The sequence below is a fragment of the Nannospalax galili genome, unplaced genomic scaffold (genome assembly GCF_000622305.1).
Source record: "Nannospalax galili isolate Female #2095 unplaced genomic scaffold, S.galili_v1.0 scaffold274, whole genome shotgun sequence".
NCBI classification, from domain to species: domain Eukaryota; kingdom Metazoa; phylum Chordata; class Mammalia; order Rodentia; family Spalacidae; genus Nannospalax; species Nannospalax galili.
In genome coordinates, this window is record NW_008335435.1 from 260,330 (window position 1) to 278,511 (window position 18,182).

The following is an 18,182-nucleotide window of genomic DNA, read 5'->3' on the forward strand; positions in this document are numbered from 1 at the left end:
TTTATTTTTTATTATTTTATCCAAACCTGGGTTCTCTGCAAGAGCAGCCAGTGCTCTTAACCCCTGAGCCATCTCTTCAGTTCCCTTAATAAATTCCTGAATGAAGTACTTTTTCCTATCTATAACCAGAGGAAGAGTCAAATGCCTTGACATTTTTACTTTTCATCTCTTATCAAATGTGCTTAAAATGTACCCACATTTTGATTACAAACAAGACGTAAAGGACTTTTCTAATTTCACTCTAGTCGAATGTAATTCATTTAATTCATGATTAGTTATAATTTCTCAGCAATCATTATGCAGATTTGAGAACTCACTTTTAAGAGCACGCTAACCTATATGCCATTCTCAAATGTCATGAGATATTTACAAACTCCTCCTTTACCAACAAATCTGCTGCCCCTGTACTATTTCTTCTGTTACTGAGTATGCTTATTATTTCTAACATACCATCTAATTTACTTATTAGTGTCTGTTATTGACCCACATGCATAGGGATATTTGCCTGCTTAACTCATTTAGCTCTCATATATTTCTGATGCTTATAACTTTGCCTGGCACTGAAGCAGCTCAAAAATGTTTGTGAAATGAATGGACTGACTGACTGACTGACTGACTGAATGAATGAATGAATGAATGAAACTAATATAATTAAATCAAGTCATTCATGCAGGCAGATTGCTTTTATTATTCTGATTTTGTGCTTTTTTTTGTTTTATTTTGTAGCTAGGTAGTTTTTCAGATTTCATGCATTTCTCTAGGCTGGTCAAGAATCTGACAGCCCTGAGGTTTTGTTGTCTGTTTTGCTTAAAGGATTAAATAGCCCTAACCTAGACACCCAAAACAATGTTTTCTTGTCTTTTACCTCTTAAAAAGCAACAAGGAGTTGGGCTGGAGAGATAGCTCAGTGGTTAAGAGCACTGGCTGCTCTTGCAGAGGACCCAGGTTTCATTTCCAACACCCACATGGCAGCTAACAACGGACTGAAACCCCATTTCCAGGGGATCAGACAGCCTCCTCTCACCTCCATGGGCATTGTACAACAGGGGTGCAGTTACACACATGCAGGCAATATACTCATATACATAAAATAAAAATTTAATTTAAAAAAACAACAAGGAGCAGCCTTTCCCATTAAGTATTGACTCTAGCAATGAAACTGGAGGCATTCAAAACAAAACAGTAAAAAAAAAAAAAAAACCTCCTGGCAGCTTGTATATAGTGATATTTTCTGCTAGTCTACATTGGTATCCAGGCAGTAGGCATCTCATTACATATGCAAAGCATCTGATATTTGTGTAACAGGTCCATAACCCCTGGCTGTCATGCTTATTTCCAAATGGGGGTGCAGCTAGATAGATGCAGAAATCAGGAACCGTCCCTCCTCAGGAAGCGTCTGAGGCTCAGTTCTCAGAGCCGGGCCAAACAAGTAATTATAGCTTCCCTCTGCGGCGTGCAGGGCAGGAGGCTGATTTAATAAAGAAAGCCTGCTGTCTGTCTCCAGCCTGGCTCTGACTCATGGAACCAGGGAGTCCCGGCAGCGCTACCCGCAGAGGGTGGTGAGCGGCTGGGGGTGGGAGGTGAGGGTGGCCGGCTCAGCTAGCCAGAGCCCCAAGAATGAGGAAACTCCCTGCTTGGCCGGCAGGAACCAGCAGCTGGAGCCAGAGGAAGCGAGGCTGGGAGTGAGCAGCTGCTGCGTGGGTCCAGCTGCGGCAGCCACTACTGCCTCACCCCGGAAAGAAAGCTCCTGCCGTGTGGACACCTACAATAAAGTGGGTTAGTAATTTTCATATTCAAAATCGGGGCGAGGGCACACAATCGGATTGCCTGTGGCAGGGGGCCTGCCTCTGTGTGGCATCCACTGGCCTGGGTTTCTCTCGAGGTCTGGGTGGTTGGAGTCTGGAGTGATGAAGGCTGTTAATTTGGCTTCTCACTTTGGCAGGGAGGTGGCTAATGAGGTGTTCACAGCCGCAGAGACAGTGGGAGGCGGGGGAGGGGGTGGCGCGTTCAGCTTCTCCGAGGGTGACTGCCGCTTCGGAGCGGATTTGGATGCCACCTCCGGTAGGTCACCACGGGTCATCTTATGCCTAGGTCTGTGGCAGCTTCTTCCTCCTCCTCTGACAGTCAGGCTCACTTGACCTCCTCCTCCTCCTCCTCTCCTCCTCCTCCTCCTGCATGCCCCGCTGGCCTGGAGATTCCTTTTGCACCTCCTCCCTCCAGGTCCCTTCCCGCTGAGTCACACACCTCCGGGTCAGGTGATCCTCCCCTGGGCCCTTCCGAGAGCACCTTGACCTACATTCCCAACTCTCGGTGACAGCAGATTGTAATTGTCCCGAGACCAGGCCCGCCAGGCAGCGGGCACGATGCCCTGGCAGCCCCGGCTGCAGACAGGCGCCCCGGGCAGCGGGAGGGGCGCTCCCTCCCCGGGAGCCCAGAGGCCTGGAATGGAAAGTTAAGAGGCTGGAGGCAGTGTGCGGGCTGGTGGTGGTGGAGGGGGTGGCGAGTTGAGTCAGCTGGGAAAGCCGACTGCCACTGGGGGCCGCCGGCTACCTCCCTCCTCTCTCTTTGGGCGCTGCCAACTCCGGGTCAGGTCCTGCTGTGCGGGCTGCAGGGGTGAAGTGCTGAAGGACAGATGCCTTTGTGGCTGGTGACATTACCACCCACCCGAAGGGGAGAGGTGAGAAAAGATGCAAATAATGGGATGGAGCTTGATGAGTCATCTGGCTGGAAAACTGCCCCTCCACCCCTCACACTGGGAACAAGGTCCCGTCCCCAAATTACCCACAAAATGGCCTCTACTTATCTTGTGTATGGGTTCTTTGTGCAGTCCTGTGCAGTCTTTGTGTCCTCTGAACCGGAGGGTGATGGGGGTGCTGTGGGAAAGGGAACTAAAAGAGAAGTGTTCAGAGTCAAACTTTAAGCCCCATCCCTGGGCATAAAGCCTGCAAAAGGTGACTGCTAGCCAAAGACCACAGTCCCTTTTGAATTAGAAAGGGCTCTGGATTTAAAGCCAGCTTTGCAACCTCCCTTTTCCAGCTATTAGCACTGTGGCCTTGCAGGGTCTTTCTAAGCATTAATCTCCAATGGGTATTGCAGTAGAGCACTTCTGCTGTGTGGAAGAGTGTCTGCATGAAATCAGATAACCTTCATAAGGTATCTTCATTATATGTAATGGTGCAGACCTGAAGCAGGCCTGGTGGTGCAGGCCTAGAATCTCAAAATACTTAAAGGCTAACGCAGAAGTTCAAAGCCAGTCTGGGCAACTTAGCAAGACTTTCTTTCAAAAGAAAAGAGTAAAATAATAATAATAACTATAATAATAACTAAAGGGCTGAGAGCCAGACTTGGTGGCTTATACCTGTAATCCCAGTATTTGGCAAATAGAGTCAGGAGGATCAGAAGTTCAAAGTCATCCTTAGCTACTTAGAGAGTCCAAGACCAGTCTGGGCTGTCTCAAAAAAGGGGAATTGGGGGATGGGGAGAACACAGAAGGTTGTGTCACCCCTGAATAGTACCATCTACCACATCACACAGACAACCCCACATATCTTGTTTACATACCATCTGTAGGTTAATCACATTGTTTTAGTCTATAATATCAAAAAAAGTTGTGTGTTTATCATAGTTTGGGTAAAAATCCGCAGATAAAGCACAATTTCTTTAGTTTTGCTTTTGTTTGTTTTCCCTGATGAGGCTCAAACAAAGGACTCCGGATGGTAGATTGACCTTGTGCTTTTGATCCTCTTGCCCATACTTCTCAAATGCTGGGATTACAGGTGTGTACCACCATGTCCAGGTTATGTGGTGCTGAGGATCAGATGCATGGTTTTGTGCATGGTAAGCCAACACTTTACCAAGAGTTACATCTCCAGCCTTCACAGTTTTTAAATATGGATGTGAATTTAGTGTACAGTGGATGCTAGATAGTAGGGTAGATGCTAGTTACCTGGATTGAAAAGATGAAGAAAAGAATTTAGACAACCATAGATTTATCAGGAAGTGAGTTAACCCTAAAGTTCAGGGCCCTTAAATTGCACGCCTTCGTTCTAAGGCCTCAGACCCCTTTTTTTTTTCTTTTAAATTTAAAATATTTTTGAGGTGGGCATGGCAGCACAGTCCTTTAATCCCAGCACTCTGGAGGCAGAGGCAGGAGGAGTTCCAGGCCAGTCTGGGTGACATAGTGAGACTCTGTCTCAACAAAACAAAGCAAATAGCCCCGTGTGGTAGCGCATACCTTTAATCCCAGCACTCAGGAAGCAGAGGCAGGGGGGATCTCTGAGTTAGAGGCCAGCTGGTTTACATAGCAAGTTCCAGGCCAGGGGAAACCCTGTATCAAAACAAAAACCAAAACAACAAAACAACAACAACAAGCATACAAAACACACACAAACACACACACACACACACACACACACACACACATGTAATTTTATCCTTCCACCATGTGGGTCCAAGGGATTAAACTCAGATCATCAGGCTTGGAAACAAGTTGCTTTACCCACTAAGCCATCTCACCAGCCCACAAATATTTTAATTAATTAGTTAATTTATTTTTATTTTATGTGTATGCATGTTTGCCTGCATGCATGTATATACACCATCTTTGTGCCTGGTGACTTTGGAGATCAGAAGAAGGCGTCAGATCCCTGGGACTGGAGTTACAGGAAGTTGTGAGGCACCATGTGGGTTCTGCTCTTAATCACTGATTGATCTCTCCAGCCCCTTAATTTTATTTTTGAGACAAGCTCTTTCTATATATAAAACTCAGAGTAGCCTTCAATTCACCATATAGTTCAGGTTAGTCTTGAATTTGAGATCCTGCTTCTGCCCTCTAGATGGCGGGATTGCAGGCATGTACCACCATGCACTGCTAAGATGTTAGGGGGATGAGAAGATTGAGCCCAGGGGCCTCACACATGGTAGGTAAGTAATTGCTCTACCACCAAATCACCAAACCACAACCTCAAGTTTTGTTTGTTTTTGACACATAGTCTTGCTATGTAGCCCTGACTGGCCTGGTACTCACAGTGAAACCTGTTGGCCTTGAACTTGTAATTCTCCTGCCTCATCTTCCCAAGTACTAGGATTTCAGGACTGTGTCACCATACTCAGCTCCAAACCCTTTCTTTTTTTTTTCTTGAGACAGGGTCTCACCAAATAGCGCTGGCTGGACTGTATCTCTCTATGTAGACCAGGCTGGCCTCTAACTCAGAGAGATCTGCCTGTCTGCCTCTCCAGTGGATGCTGGGATTAAAGGCCTGCACTACTAACCATGCCTAGCTCAATTCCTAACTTTTAATTCACTGGAGGCCAGTCTCCAGTGTAGTCTATACTTCAACCTCATTAAGACATCGAACTGAACCTTGTTTAAGATTCAGCAGCAGCAGTGTAAAATACAGGTGGCATAGGGGACATGGCATTTCCTTATAAACTCCATCCTGCACTCCATACCTAACATTGCAGAAAGAGCCACATGTAGGTCAGGCAAGGGCAACATCACAAAGAATGAGATGCAGAAGACGGTGGAATCTAAGAATGTATGGAATTATTGGCCCAATGCCCAATGCCAATAAATTTCCAGAATGTACTATGATACTCTAGGGCTCTGAAGTTTCCAGGTTTGGACCTGGTTGCATAGAATAATGGAGAAGTGAAGGTTTACAATCTGGAACTGTCACTCTTCCTGGTTGGTCTTCACTAGTGCTGTATGTACTTGGGCATTCTTGTTGGAGTCTTTAATATCTTTTTTGTGGTACTGGAAATTGAAACTCTGGCTTCCCGTGTGAACACTGCAGTTGCAGCCATAACTTTTTCTTTAATTTATTTAAGCCTTAATTTGTCTACATTTAGGATAAGTAGTAGGTGATCTTATAGCCTATTTCTTAAGTTTCATGAAGGCAGGGATCAAAACTGCCTGTTCACCAATGTATTTCCATTGTTGAATCCTCTGTCTAATAATCATGATGATGATGGTGATGATAACAATTAATATTCTTCTTGTTTTGTTATGTTTTGTTTTATGAAATAAGGTCTCAGTTTGTAGCCCAGGCTGGCCTGGAAATTTCAGTCCTTTTGCCCCAACCTCCCAAATCTGTGGATTAAAGGCATATACTCCATACCTGCTTGAGTTCCTTATCTTTTTCTTTTTAAACCTTATTTTATTTATTATTTTTATTTTATGTGTATGAGTGTATTGCCTGCATGTATGTAAGTGCAGTGCCCGTGGAGGTCAGAAGAGGGCCTTGGATCCCCTGGAACTGGAGTTACAGACGGTTGTTAGCTGCCATGTGGGTGCTGGGAATCAATCCTGGATCCTCTGCAAGAACAGCCAGTGTTCTTGACTGCTGAGCCATCTCTCCAGCCCCTTTGAGTTTCTTATCTTAACCATGACACTCTAGGCCTCTTATAAATATGTTTTCTAATGAATAGGTTTTATTTTTAAGATAGTTTTTGTTGTTATTTGAAATGCCATCTCAGTATTTGAACCCACGCTGATCTTAAACTTTCGATCTTCCTGCCTTCGTTTCCTCAGTGCTGGTATTACAGGTGTGCATTATCATACCCAACATTAAAACATTTTGTTCCATAGGAACAGTGGCACATGCCTGTAATCCCAGCTCTTCAACACTGAGGTGATAAGATCATAAGATTGAGGCCAGCCTAAAGCTACACAGTGAGATTATCTGAAAAAAAAAACAAGGGATAGGAGTATAGCTCGGTTGTGACGTGCTTGTCTCACATGTGCAAGGCCTTGGATCAGCCCAGCATGGAAAGAAAGAAAGAAAAGGACAGCACTGAGAGTGTGATGAATGTGAGAACCAGTGAGGTATCCCTTGGTGAGAGCATGATGTCCCAAGGCTGGGAAGGGGGAACGTTTGCCTGTGAGTTCTCTGTGCACAACACTTTATATAGCTTTCTTCACTTAATTCTCATCATTAGTGTTAACCCCATTTTGGCTCAGAAAGGCTAGGGAACTTGCCCTAGGCCATCTAGCAGATGAGCTAGGGCTAGTAACTTCTGATCTGTTTGATCATATTTGCTCTTCTGATTGAAAACAATTATCAGCAAAAGGTATTTTGTACAGGGCCTGGTGTCTCCTACTTGTAATCACAGCACTTGGGAGACTGAGGTGGGAGGGTCTTTGAGAGCAGAGCCTGGCCTATGTAGTGAATTCCAGGCCATCCTGAGCTACAGCCCCATCTATAGAGTGAGACTCTGCCTCTAAAAATTCAAAAAAGGGGCTGGAGGGAGGTGACTCAATCAGTAAAGTGCTTGCCCAGCGAGCATGAGGACCTGAATTCATGCCTCCAGCACCCATAAAAGTTAGGTGCAGGGACTAGAGAGATGGCTCAGTAGTTAGAGCATTTACTGCTCTTCCAAAGGATCTGGGTTTAGTTCCTGGCACCCACATGGCTGCTAACATCTGTCCTTAACTCTACAACACCCTCCTCTGTAGGCATCAGGCACCAGGCAAAGCACACATGACGCACTTACATGTATTCAAGCAAAACACTCATACACATTAAGAAAAGAAAAAGAAAAGCCTAGGTGCAGCTGGATGCCTATAATCCCAGTGCTGGGGAGGTGGAGGTCTGAGCTTCCCTGGAGCTTGCTGGTTTACCAGTCTAGTCCAGTCTGAAAGCTCCAGGTTCTGTGAGAGGCCCTCTCTCAAAAAAATAAGGTGAAGAGCAATTGAGGAAGACACTCGATGTCGACATCTGGCCTCCACAGACATGCATTCACATGTGCATGTACACATATAGGAATATGTCCACACATGCACAAACAGTAAAAAACAAAAGGTGGTTTTCCTTAGAGTATTCCTTTCTGATGGCAGAAAAGAACTTACTTACATTGTCAATATAACAAACCCATTTCATAATGGCAACTAAGATGTCCTGTCTTCCATGGCTCTTAGAACAAAGCAAGCACACCTGAGTCTAGCAGTTGAAGTGGCTTGAGTCCGGCTCCTTCTTCCACAGCCGTTATATAGGAGCACAAGACCCATCATCTGAGAAAAACAGACTCCCTTTTTAAAAAGCTTATTCATTTTATTATCTTTTCTGGTTTTGTTTTGTTTGTGAGACAGAGTCTCAGTGGCCTGGAACTTTTGATCCTCCTGCCTCAGCACCCCCACCTATAGGATTATAGAAGTAAACATTGTGCCCTGCTAAAGATAAAACCCATAAGAAATTCTGTAAATGAATGAATTCCCTTCTCTCTTAATCTCCTGGATTAAGAAAAACTTCATTAATTTTAAAATCTCATTCAATTTAATCTTTTTTTAGTACTGGGGAATGAACTCAGGGCCTTGTGCATGTTAGGCAAGTCCCCAATTGCTGAACTACATCCCTAGCCTTTAGATTTTTTTTTATGGAAACATTTTCATTTATTTTATGTGTGTATACACAAGCATACACACATGCATACATATTCCACAACACATTGCAGGAGGCCAGAGGACAACTTTCGGAAGTCAGTCCTTTGTTTCCACCTTGTAAAGGCAGGATCTCTCTCCTTACTGTTGTGCTTGCCCCCCTTGGGCTGGCCAACCTGTGAGCTTCCCCATCCTCCAGTCTCCTCCTCCTCCATCTTAATGTAGGATACTGGATTTACAGATGTGTGCCTCTGCATCCAGCCTTTTTCATGGGTTCCAGGAATCAAACTCAAGTCACCAGGCTTATGTAGATATATCACTTTTGCCTACTGAGCCATCTTGCTGGCCCAGTCCTTGGATGTTTGAGACAGGTTCTCTCAATGTAGCCTAGGCTGATCTTAAAACACTCAGTCCTCCTACTTCACCCTCTTGAGTGGGGATTATAGATGTGCACCACCATGCCTTGCTTATGCAGTGTAAATTTTATTTTAAATAGTTTTTATTTATTTTGCATAGGAATTACATTTATTTGGTTTAAAATTCAAAAGGATGTCAGGAAGGTTTCTAAGGCCTATCCCACTTACCCAGTGATCCTATCTGGAAGAAACCAATCATTTCCGTTTTTATATAGCCTTCCATAGATATTTCATATGTATTTTAAATTTTAGGGTATGTTTATGTGTGATATAGGCACATGTCTGCATGTGTAGGGAGCATACATGCACTGGTGGAGGACAAAGGAGGACATCAGTATCCTGGTCTATTGCTCTCTCCCTTATTCACTAGAGACAAGATCTCATTGAACTTGAAGCTTGGGTTTGTGGCTAGGTGGGCTGGCCACCCGGCATTAAACTCCTAGGTAGGATCTGCTTGTTTCCATCCCCAACACTGGGGTGGTAGGCACACATGTCCATTTGAATTAAGTTCTCATGCTTACACAGAAAGTGAGCCATCTCCCCAGCCCCAGAAATTACATATACTTAATTTGACTTTTCTTCCCTATCCCACCCCATTCGCTGTTATTCCACCATTTGATTTTCTTATTTGAAACTAATTCTGGTTCATTTCATAGGGTGTTCTTATTTTATTTAATGATTTTATTGTATTCCATTGTATGAATTTTCCATAATTAGGTTAAGCAGCTCCCTAAGGTAGTTACTTAGCATGTTCCCAGTTGTACCTGAAGTACTGTAATAAAAATCTTGTATGAATGTTATCCTGTAGAATAGTTTGCAACTTTTTGTGTTTTGTTTTGTCTTTAATCCTTTGTTTTTTGTTTTCTCCTTCCTTCCTTCCGTCCTTCTGTCCTTCCTTCCTTCCTTCCTTCCTTCTCTCTTCCTCCCCTCCCTCCCTTCCTCCTTCCCTCTCTCCCTTCCTCCTTCCCTCCCTCCTTTCCTTCCTTTTCTTTCTTGAGATCTTATAGTCTAAATTGGCCCAGAACTTTGTGTGTATCCCAAGTTGGCCTCAAACTTTCTATCCTCCTGCCTCAGCCTCTCAAGTGCTTGGATTCCAGGCCTGGTCTACCACTCCTGGGTGGTTTGCAACTTTAATAGTGACTGCATTTGAGGTTCTGCCATAGACTATGTCCACCAGGGCTAGAGATCTCCTGAGGTCTTCCACAACTTCTAGTAGGACACACCCAGCACATCACCTGAGAAAGTATAGTGCCTGTGGAAGAGGGCCTGCTTAGCTTGTAGGAGGCCTGGGTTTGATCCCCATCAACAAACAAACAAAAACTGTGTAGGAACTTATATAAAATTTCACTGGCAATGTCTGTTTCAGGCCACAGGAGTGATAAGAGCTATTCTGAATAGCTTGTTTTCTTGTGTTAAGTGCTCTTACTGTTTCTTACTGTTCACATCTGTCACACATTCATGTACAGCCACTGTTCATCCATACTGATCTGGGCAATCTTTCAGTCCTTTGTGTTCTGACCTTTGTGCTAGGTTAGTATACTAGAATCAGAAGTTCTGGCTTTAGGAGATTTGTATTTTGGAAATGAGCCAAAGTTCCTCAAATATGCCTTTTGAGGAACTCAAAGAAGCATAGTAAAAAGGCATAAACACCCAACAAAATATGATGACAAAAAACTGTTTTCCAAAGGATGGCTAGAGGCGGTGCTGTAGAGTTAAGTAGCCAGGAACATCCTCTGCATCTTCTGCCAATTAGGTCTTCTTATAGGTATTTATGAGCACACGTATCAGACAAAAGGATGACCTCCCCCCCATCCTCGTTTGTCTAGAGGAAGGGAAGAAAGGGTCATAATCTAGGTAAAGATGCAACTGATGAAAATACAAACCACACCACGTGTGAGGTGACTCTATGTGGGTAAGGACATACTGTAATATTTTGAAAAGGAAGGAAGGAAGGGATGGAGGGAGGGAAGGAGGGATGGAGGGAGGGAGGAAGGGAAGAAAGGAGGAAAGGAAAGGAAGTCAGTTATTCCATTCAGTATCCTAGACTATCCATATGTATTCCAGAATCTTAAAAGGAAGGAAGAAAGGAGGTCAGTTTTTTGTGTTTTTTGTTTTTGTTTTTGTTTTTTTTTTTCCTTTTCTTTTTTGGTCTTTTTGAGACAGGGTCTCCCCTGTAGCCCCAGCTGTCCTGGAACTCACTATGTGGACCAGCCTGGCCTTGAACTCACAGAGCTCTGCCTGCCTCTGCCTCCCGTGCACCACCACGCCCTGCTATGGAGGTCAGTTTTTAAGGGAGTAGACTCCTGCCAAATTGGCCCCTTTGTTCTACTTCTGCCTCATCTATTGAGCCAGTACGCTATTTTAAAGAAGCTAGTGATGATTGTGGTGGAGTGGAAAAGGCTGAACCAAGAAGTCCTTGGCCTGGAGTTGTGTTGGTTCTATAAACTCACCGTGCATGGTTGGCTCTCATTCTTGAAAACAGGTAGGAAAGGAGCTGTGTATATTCATTGCAAAAGATATATACTCAGCTAAGCCTTGTGATACAGGCCTGTCATCCCAGCTACTTGGGAGGTTGAAGCAGGAGTTGGAGGCCTGCGGGGGATAGAGCATGTTACAGGTCAGTCTAGGGAATTTACTGAGAGACCCTGACCCAAAATAAAGGAAGAAGAGGTCTGAAGTAGGGGCCTGTGAGGTCGTTCAACCAGTAAAGGTGCTTGCAACCAAACCACCAAACCTGACTACCAGTGTTCCATCCCAGGAACCCACATGGTATTAAAAAAAGAAAAAGAAGGAACTCCTGCAAGTTGTTCTCTGACTTACACGCAGGGAGTCATGATTGAAAAAAAAAAGGGGGGGGGGGCTAACCATGCATGAGGCCCTGGGCTCAGTTCCCAGTACCAAAAAAAAAGGACATCAAAATTTTTGAACTTGCCAGGTGTGATGGTTCACACTTATAATTTCAGCACCTGTGAAGATGAATGTACAGGAGAATTACTGCAAATTCAATGATTAACTGGGCTACATAGTGAGTTCCAGGTCAGCCTGGGCTATCGAGTTAGTCCCATCCTCAAAAATGAATAAATAACACAACATATATAACATCCAACTTCTGAGCTCAGGTCCAGTTTTAAATGGGCTAGAGAAATGGCTCAGTGGATAAAGGAGCCTACCCCTCAGCCTGATGATCCAGGTTCAGTCCCTGGAATGAGAGAGAACAGTTGCTTTCTGCTTGTCCTCTGACTTCCACTGACACTGTGGAACTAGTGTGTGCGCACACGCACACACACACACCCCAAAATAAATAAAAAATAAGTATTCACAATTACTATCTTGAAATTCTGCTGATATTTTTGAAATAATTGTGATCTTGTTACCTGGGCTTGAGCAGGACAAGTTCATTTGTTTAACAAACATTTATTGTGTACGTACTGTCAGCCTAGGTAGGATCACAGTACCAAGAATGTGGTAATAAACAAACAGAAATCTTTATCCCATGGAGCTTCTGTTCCAGAGGAAGGAGTTAAGAGCATAAACAACAATAAAAAGGAGCATAAACAACAATAAAAAGGCCCAAAATGTAGTGTTCATGTGAAGCGAAGTAATGGAGAGAAAAGCAAACCAGAAAACTCAGCAAGGAGTGCAGTACAGGAAGGAGTTTTTAGGTGGTTAGAAAAATCTTTTTAAAAAATATTTTATTATTTTTTTATGTGTATGAGTGTATTGCTTACATGTATGTAAGTGCATCTGTGTCATGCAGTGCCCATGGAGATCAGAATAGAGCATCAGATCCCCTAGGACTGGAGTTACGGATGGGTATTAACTACCATGTGGGTACTGGGAATCGAACCTGGGTCCTCTGCAAGAGCAGTCAGTGCTCTTAACCACCGAGCCATCTGTCCAGCCTCCAGGAAAACACCTTTGACAAAGTAGCCTTGCACTAAATCCTGAAGGAGTGGAGGGTACACCATGGTGGCCCTTTAGGTAAAGTCAGAGAGTTTGCATTAGAGTTTGAGAATAAGGCCTTTTTTTTTTTTTTTTTTTTTTTTTTTTTTTGTCTTTTTGAGGTAGAATCTTCCTATAGCCCCAGTCGGAGTGGAAATCACTACCAGACTGGCCTCCATCTCATAGAGATCCGCCTGCCCCTGGGATTAAACACATGCACTATGCCTAGCCTTCTTTTGTTTTTAATCACCTAATCTTTTTTTTTTTTTTTTTTTTGAGACAGGGTCTGTGTAGTCCTGGCTGACCTGGAACTTACTAGATAGACCAGACTGGCCTCAAACTCACAGAGAGGCACCTGCCTCTGCCTCCTGAGTACTAGGATTAAAGGCACGCACCGCCACACCCCACCATAATATATACTTAATTGGGGGAGGTGGTTATTTATTTGTATTTTATGTGTTTGAGTGTTTTCCCTGCATTTATGTAAGTGCACCACTTGTATGCAATGCTCATGGATGCCAGAAGAGGGTGTCATGTGCCCTGGAAGTGGCATTGCAGGTGGTTGTTAGCCACCATGTGGGTGCTGGGAACCAAACCCAGGTCCTCTAGAAGAGCAGCCAGTGCTCTTAACCACTGAGCCATCTTTCCAGTCCCCATAGTATATATACTTTTAAATAGTATATAATTAAATTTTTTTATATATATATTTTTTATTTTATGTGTATGTGTATATTGCCTGAGTGTAGGTAAGTGTACCCGTGTCATGCAATGCCCATGGAGGACAGAAGAGGCTGTTGGATCCCCCGGAACTTTACAGACAGTTGTTAGCTGCCATGTGGGTGCTGGGATTCCAACCCGAGTCTTCTGTAAAAACAACCAGTGTTCTTAACCACTGAGCCATCTCTCCAGCCCCCATAGCATATACTTTTATAGTATATACTTTTAAGTTAAAATGCTAGTATACAAATTATCAGCTGGGTATGGCAGTACATACTTGTAATTCTAATTCTCTGGAGTTTGAGGCAAGAGGATTTATGTTGAAGGCCAGCTATATTTCAAAACTATATTTCAGAATATCCAGAATAAATAGAAAATACAGAAATCAGTTATTGCTGAAGATGCATCTCAGTGGTAGAGTACTTGCTTAGCATGTATGACATCCTGGATTCAATCCCCACCACTGTACAACAATTACTTTTATTTCATTTCTCTTATTCTGCCTGTCTCAAGGATGATCCTGGAGCTCTCAGACTATTCTCCTTACCCTAGGGCTGAGATAGGTGCACTGGGATACAAGAAATCAGGCTGCTGTGTCATTTCGTTTTATTAGTGGATCCAATATAGTGCCTTGCATAGGCTAGGTAAGTGGGCTGCCCATGAGCAGCACTCTGCTGTGCGGTTCAGTGATACATCTCCTAGGAGTTAGAAGGGGCCTGGCCTACTAGGAATTGTGCTTCAATAGTGCTACATATATAGAATATATAGAGACAGATAGGGAAGCAGTTCTGGGACTTGAAGTCTATGGTTAACAGCTCCTGGAAAAATAAAACAAGGTGGGAACCCTTTTTCCTCCTTTCTTTTCTTTTTCGTTTGTTTTTGTTATTGGGTTTTTTTTTTTGTTTTTTTTTTTTTGGTCTTTTTTGAGACAGGGTCTCCTTGTAGCCCCAGCTGTCCTGGAACTCACTGTGTAGACCATGCTGGCCTCGAACTCACAAAGATCCACCTGCCTCTGCCTCCCAAGTGCTGGGATTAAAGGCGTGCACCACCACGCCCAGCTTGTTTGTTTTGTTTTTAAGAGAGGGTCTCACACCGGAACCCATGCTGGCCTGGAAGTCTCTGTGTAACTCAGGCTGCCTTGAACTTGTCACTTTGACTGAGCCCCTCAACCCAGAGCTCTAATTTCCTCTTTTGCAGAATGAGTGGTCTGGACTTCAGTGTTTTCAAAATACATCCCTTTAAGCCCAGAAAGTCTTCAGAGATGTCTTTCAGTCTGGGGAGTGGTAAAGGGACCCCAGGTCTTTCAGAACAACAGTTCGGCCTTTTTTCTATTTTCTCTTTGGGGCTTCTGCTTTTTTCTGTTTTATATTTTGAACTTCCGCCAAAAGTTTAAAAATAAAGTCTTTTTGAAGAGTTTCCCTGGTTTCAAAAGTTTGAAAAATCTTTGGGTTAGCCAATCCACCTCCACTGTAAGGTGCTATAGCTTTGCTCTGCTTGTCTAATGCTGCTTCTGTGCTTACAGCTCTCACTAGGTCCAACCCCAGCTATAAATGAACAGCTAGCTACCAGGTATTATAGAGAAGGCTGAGGGTACAGCTCAGTGGCAGAGCATGGGCAAGCCCCAGCCCACATATGTGTGTGCACAGACATCACACACTCAAAATTATAGGTAGATTCTAGAACATTAGTTTGGTAAATTACTTAGAGATCTTTACTTTCTTTTTTGTAAGCAACTGTATTCTTATTTCTAGTATTATACTACTTACAAATAATATAATTATATTTGCTACCTGGCCATACATGGTGGTGTATCTGTTGTCCCTACTACTTGAGAGGCTGAGGCAGAGAATCACTTAAGTTCTGGAGTTTGGGGTTAGCCTGGGAAACATAGCAGGCCCTGTTTATTTTATTTTATTTTATTTTATTTTATTTTATTTTATTTTATTCTTTTTGAGACAGGGTCTCCTTGTAGCCCCAGCTGTCCTGGAACTTACTATGTAGACCAGGGGTGGCCTCGATCTTGCAGAGATACTCCTGCCTCTGCCTCCCAAGTGCTAGGAAGAAAGGCATGTGGTACAGGCGTGTGCCACCATGCCTGGCTATAAGTAAAGTTTTGTGGTTTTTTTTTGGTCTTTTTGAGACAGGGTCTCCCTGTAACCCCAGCTGTCCTGGAACTCACTATATAGACCAGGCTGGCCTTGAACTCACAGAGATCCCCCGCCTCTGCCTCCTGAGCGCTGGGATCAAAGGCGTGCGCCACCATGCCTGACAGTGCAAGGCCCTGTTTAAAAGAAAAAATAAAAAAAATAAAAACAAAACCATAGCACCAACAACAAAAACCTAAACTCATTACCAACAAAACCTTGTTGATTCACATGACTTGATAAAATGCATCAATATTTCACAGAAATCTGAAACTTTGAGTTGCTCTGTTCATCTTAAACAAATCTGAATACCATTCAATTAACTCTAAAATACTAGCTGTATAGCTGAGTGCCATGGCACATGCCTCTAACCCCTTTATTTGGGAGGCCCAAAAGCAGGAGGATCACAAGTTCAAGGCATGTAAGATTACATTAAAAAACAGCTATAATTTATTGATAACACTATGATGACTGTATGTATGATACAGAATATTAATCATTTAAAAAAATATTTTTGTCTCTGTGTTATTCGTAAGGGAACTAGGCTAGGTGAGGTTTCAGGCTTGCATTGACCACACAGGACTCCAGTGTATACCTGTCATAGTGTGTTTCCAGCTAGACTTGCTCTGAGGCTGCTCTAGCTTTGAGAAGTCAGGTGACACAAGGTCTCTTGTTTGAAGCCATCTAAGAATCGACTGCTTTCAACTTCAGGTTTCCCAGATCTTCTTTTCTACTGAAAATGCCTTGAAAGGATGTGTGAACTCACAGCTGTTCCTTGCCCTAATCTTGAAGGATAAGAGGATTCCTGAATTTAAATAGTCCCTTCCAATGGCCTTGATCTCTTCAGAGGAAGATCTGGGGTAGAAATAGACTTCTGGGAATGAATAAGTGAGTTCTGGAATTTTCCTGTTGTAGCCTGCTGCAAAAGAGCCTCCCTTTCCTCTGCTTGTCTACTGTAGCTGTGCTCTGCCTTTGCTGATGTTATCTACCCACTGCTCTAGTCTATCTTCCTCCTGTGGTCTACCCACCCACTGCTTCAGTCTAACGGGGATTCAGGCTCCCTAATGGTGGGCATAAGTAGAGAGGGCATCACAAAGTCAATCAATGGTTGTGGGTTTTGTTTTGTTTTGTTTTGTTTTGTTTTGTTTCTTTATTTAGTACTTTGCTGGATACAGGGAATGGGCCATGCCTTAATCCTATCTAGTACCATCCCTAAACTGGTAAACTCCTAGCATGTAGCGCCCCCAAGGGTGGGACAGTAGGATTAGCTTCCTAAATTATGGCCTATCCTATCTAGTATCTTCACTAATCTGCTAAACTCAGAGAAAACCACCCCTCCCCACAAGCTCAGAGACTTTATCCCCTCTGATGTCTCTCAGTGTAAGGAACTTCTTTTGTTATGCATGTTGCTGTTGATCTCCACCATCATCCAGTTTACCCCCTGCCAGTGGACTGTGTGATTAAAGGACCTGAAATTGACCTCAGTGCCTGTCTAGCAAACCAGCACTTCATCCAAGTTTTCCTTCCTGATTTAACAGTAACCACTGTTTTTTTTTTTTTTTTTTCTTTAAGTTTGCCTACAAGACGGAAGACCATTAAGTTTCACTGGCATACTCTAGTACTGTCTGAGAATGTTTATGAATAGTGTTTATAAGAACATTGACAATGTGAGGCAGGCAGCATAGGCGTTACTGTTGGGCAAGAAAACTTGCTGACCACCCGTTCAGTTGGTGACGGAGCTTGCACCATGGTTCAGACAACTCCCTCTTCATCCTATATCCTTTGCATTTTATTAAAGCCATTTGGTCTGTTGGCATGTGTTTGTTTATTTTTTTTGAGACCGAGTTTCCCTGGATAGCCTCTGAACTCACTATTTTGCCAAGGCTGGCTGAAGACTCACGATCTTCCTATTCAGTCTCCAACTTCTGAGATGACAGATGCACCACCAGAGCAGGCCTGTCATTTGGCCTTTCTAATTGGAGGAGAAGGATGAGTTTCAGCTTTAATCCAGCAAAAGCCAATTTCCTCCCTCCTTCTCTTCCTTTCTCCCCTTCCTCCTTTCTTCTTTCTTCCTTTCGACAGAGTCTCAGTATGTAGCCCACACTGGCCTAGAAGTCACAATCCTCCTGTCTCTTAAGTGCTGGATTACAGACGTTTCACTCTGTCTCGCAGGTGCTAGGCTAGTGCTCTGCTACTGCGTAACACTTCCAGCCTAGAACAGTGCTTTTCTTGTCTGCACAAGTCATTTTGTGAATAATTTAAAACATTCCAATGCCAGGATCTGGGTCTGGGTAAGGTATAAACAAATGTGTTAGTCCACATCTCTTATTTGTTAATTATTAATTAATTAATTTATTTATTTTTATTTTATGTCTATGAATGTTTTGTGTCTTTGTATATAAGTGTAACTATGTGTGCAATGTCCACAGAGGTCAAAGAGGGAATCAGATTCCCTGGAACTAGAGTTATAGATAGTCATTAGCTGCCATGTGGGTGCTGGGAACTGAAACCAGGTCCTTTGCAAGAATAGCAGGTACTTTTAACCACTGAGCCATCTCTCCAGCCTCCAGATCTCTCTTCTTACAA

At 43.4% G+C, this 18,182-nt stretch overlaps 1 protein-coding gene across 4 annotated transcripts in view; it reads left to right on the top strand.

Moving 5' to 3' along the window:
* Positions 1-18,182, top strand: part of Chd9 (chromodomain helicase DNA binding protein 9) — a 270,300-nt gene that overhangs the window by 57,542 nt on the left and 194,576 nt on the right. Inside the window, exon 2 of one of the 4 annotated variants that reach the window (XM_029562042.1) lies at positions 1,646-1,776. The exons of 1 other annotated variant lie outside the window; for it this stretch is intronic. The gene's annotated coding sequence lies outside the window, so the exon portion shown is untranslated. Of the gene's footprint in view, positions 1-1,231; positions 1,777-18,182 lie in introns of those variants that run through there. 2 more of the 4 variants (XM_008830057.3, XM_008830058.3) reach the window with 2 other exon arrangements.